Below are 3,944 nucleotides of genomic sequence, written 5' to 3'. Positions count from 1 at the left end.
ATACATAAAGAACTCCTACACTTCAACAACAACAACAAAAACAAGATGATACAAATTTTAAAAAGCAGGCAAGAAACTTGAACAGATGTTTCTTCAAAGAAGATATATGAATGTCCGACAATCATGAAAAAGATGAGCAACATCACTCACATTAAGAAAATGCACAACCAAACCATAGTGTGATAATAGCACACACCTGCTAGGATGGCCAGGGTCAAAACAATACCACAAAGACAAAACACTCACAGAAAATCACAAAAACTGACAAGGATCTGGACAGATTGCCACCCATATGTATTTTTGGTGGAAATTAAAAAATGATGATGCAACTGCTATGGCACACAGTATAGAAGTTTCTCAAAATAAATAAATAAATAAATAAACTTAGAATGATCATAGAATTAAATGACCATAGAATTAAAATTAGAATGACCACATGATCCAGCAATCTCACTTCTGGATATATAATCAATAGAATTGAAAACAAGATCTCGAAGAGATATATGCTCACTATGTTTGCAGGAGCATTATTCAAATAGCCAAGAGATTGACAGATGAAGAAGTAAAGAAAATATGTGAGGAGTATGTGTGTGTGTGTTATTCTCTTTTCAAAAAGAAAACACATTTTATCATATGCTACAACATGGAAGAACCTCAAGGACATTAGGTAAAATGTAAAAACATCATTCACAAAAACATAAAAATATAAAACATGATTCTACTTATGTGAGGTATCTGAAATCATTAAACTCTTAGAAAATGGAATGGTAGGTTCCAGGGCCTGGGGGTGGGGGTAGGAAAAGGGGAGCTGCTCAATCAACACAGGGGTTCAGTTTTCCAAGATGAAAAGTTCTAGAAATCCATTGCCCAAAAATATATACATGGTTAACAATTTGTATTGCACACTTTAAAATGCTTAAGACAGTAATTGTTTTTAACATGTTTTATCCCCACAATAAATAATAATCATCATAATAAAATGGATATGGGCCCTGAAAGGGCCTAAGGGTATTAAATTGTAATATGGTTATCCAGGTAATTCAGAATATGCTTATATTATTTTAAATATAATACATATGATTTTAAAATTGAAATTAAAAAATTTCTCATAGAGTCAGAGGACTGCCTATAATATTTCTAGAACATCAGAAGTAGGCAGGGAGGGAAAGATATGGAGGAAGTGAAAGGGGATTCTAACTTAGAGAAAGTCTATTTTATATGATTAATCCAGACCTCACATATCAAAGAGTAATTTGACCCTGTTCAATTGCCAGTCTTAAGGAAGAGACAAATTACAAGGTGCCAGCTTCTTTAGCCAACCCAAACCCTGAACCAAACCGCAACATTAGCAAGTTTGTGTATATTTTTGATAAGGTAAAAATTTTTAAGTAAAATTATAACCTTGTTATAAAAGTAAGTACAATGAATAAAGCCATTTCTTTTTAAAAAATATTTATTTGTTCTTTTTAGTTATACATGACAACAGAATGTATTTTGACATATCATATATACATGGAATATAACTTCCCATTCTTGTGGTTGTGCATGATGTGGAGTTATGCTGGTTGTGTATCCATATATCAATATAGGAAAGTTATTTCCAATTCATTCTATTGTCATTTCTATTCCTATCCCTCCTTTGCTTTATTCCTCTTTGTCCAATTTAATGAACTTCTATTCTTCCCTCCCATTCCCTTATTGTGTGTTAGTATCTACATATCAGAGAGAATATTCAGCCTTTGGTTTGGGGGATTGGCTTATTTTATTTAGTGTGATAGTCTCCAGTTCCATCCATTTCCCTGCAAATGCCATAATTTTATTCTTCTTTATGGCCATTCAAGTAATATTCCTTTGGGTATATATATACCACATTTTCTTTATCCATTCATCAGTTGAAGGGCACCTAGGTTGGTTCCATAGCTCAGTTACCGATTGTGAACTGAGCTGCTATAAGCACTGATGTGGCTGTGTCACCATAGTATGCTGATTTTAAGTCCTTTGGGTATATGCTGAGGAGTGGGAAAACTGGGTCAAATGATCATTCCAATCCAAGTTTTCTGAGGAATCTCCATACTGTAACCACAACACTAATTTGCACCAGTAATGTATAAGTGTACCCCTCCTCACATCCTCACCAACATTTATCATGATTTGTATTCTTGATTGTTGCCATTCTGATTGGAGTGAGACAGAATCTCAGTGTAGATTGAGTTTGCATTTCTCTAATTGCTAGAGATGTTGAACATTTTTTTCATATATTTGTTGACCGATTGTATTTCTTCTGCTGTGAAGTGTCTGTCTCTTCAGTTCCTTTGCCCATTTATTGATTGGGTCATTTTGTTTTGTTTTGTCTTGTTTTTGGTGTTAAGTTTTAGAGTTCTTTATATATCTTAGAGATTAATGCTCTATTTGAGATGCAGGTACAAAGATTTCTCCCATTCTGTAGGCTCTGTCTTTATGTTCTTGATTGTTTCCTTTGCTGTGAAGAAACTTTTAGTTTGAAACCATCCCATTTATTGACTCATGATTTTATTTCTTGTGCTTTAGGAGTGTGTTGAGGAATTTTGTTCCTAAACTGACACAATAGAGATTTGGGCCTACTTTTTCCTCTAGTAGGCACAGGGTCTCTGGTCTAATGCATACATTCTTGATCCACTTAAGTTGATCCACTTGAGTTGAGTTTTTTGCAGGGTGAGATATAGGTGTCTAATTTCATTTGCTACATATGGATTTTCAGTTTTCCTAGGACCATTTGTTGAAGAGACTATCTTTTCTCTAATGTATGTTTATGCCCCTTTGTCTAGTATAAGATAACTATATTTATGTGGGTTTGTCTTTGTGCCTTCTATTCTGTTTCATTGGTCTTCATGTCTGTTTTGGTGCCAATACCATGCCATTTTTGTTACTACAGCTCTGTAATATAATTTAAGGTCTGGTATTGTGATGCCTCCTGCTTCACTTTTTCTCACTCAGGATTGCATTGGCTGCTCTGGGCCTCTTATTTTTCCAAGTAATTTTTCTATTTCTACAAAAAAAACAATCATTGGAATTTAAATAGGAATTGCATTAAATCTGTTTAGCACTTTTGGTAGTATGGCCATTTTGACATATTATTTTTGCCTATCCAAGAACATGGGAGATCTTTCTATCTTCTAAGGTCTTCTTCAATTTCTTTTTTTAGAGCTCTATAGTTTTAATTATTCAGGTTTTTCAACTCTTTTGTTAGATTGATCCCCAAGGTTTTGTCTTGGTTTGGTTTGGTTTGGGTTGGGTTGGGATTTTTAGAGGTTATTGTGACTGGGATAGTTTGAATTCTGAATAAAGATACTTCTAATGAGAAGAAATTTGGCTCACCATGATCTCTACTGTGATTAAATCTCCAACATAATCTAAAATTTTCTAGACTTTAAATAATTTATAACAGCCTCTATTTCTCATTTGCTTTTCAGCACACTCACTTTTGAAATATACTAAATGCCAATACACTTAACTTCATATGCATAAACTTCTCCTTTATATGTATTTTATCAGGCCATGGCTCCATTCTTTGCTATAAATGTTACTGTGGAAAAATACAACAACAAATGTAATGTTTTTGTTGAGGAATGACTGATCGATTCAGCAACACAAAAATCATACAAGTCATATCAGACATTCATTTAATTTTAGACTTGTAAGATTACATCTCATAACTATGATTGAACAATTACATTAAAATATTATATAAAACAGTAATTTTAAACTTAGAAATAACTGAGCATTAAAAAAGAGAGTTAGCAGTCATCTAAAAGATAAAGTTCCTTATTGAACATTTGGCAGCAAAATGAAGATAATAATGTCACCTGATTAATGTTCAGATTCCAGTATTATTAACACATTGATGCTTATGAAGTTGGCTAAGATAATTGTTATAAATCATTTTGAATACTATCCTGGATTCATGT

Source organism: Urocitellus parryii, chromosome 9 (genome assembly GCF_045843805.1).
Source record: "Urocitellus parryii isolate mUroPar1 chromosome 9, mUroPar1.hap1, whole genome shotgun sequence".
Classification (NCBI taxonomy): domain Eukaryota; kingdom Metazoa; phylum Chordata; class Mammalia; order Rodentia; family Sciuridae; genus Urocitellus; species Urocitellus parryii.
This window is presented reverse-complemented; position numbering follows the sequence as displayed.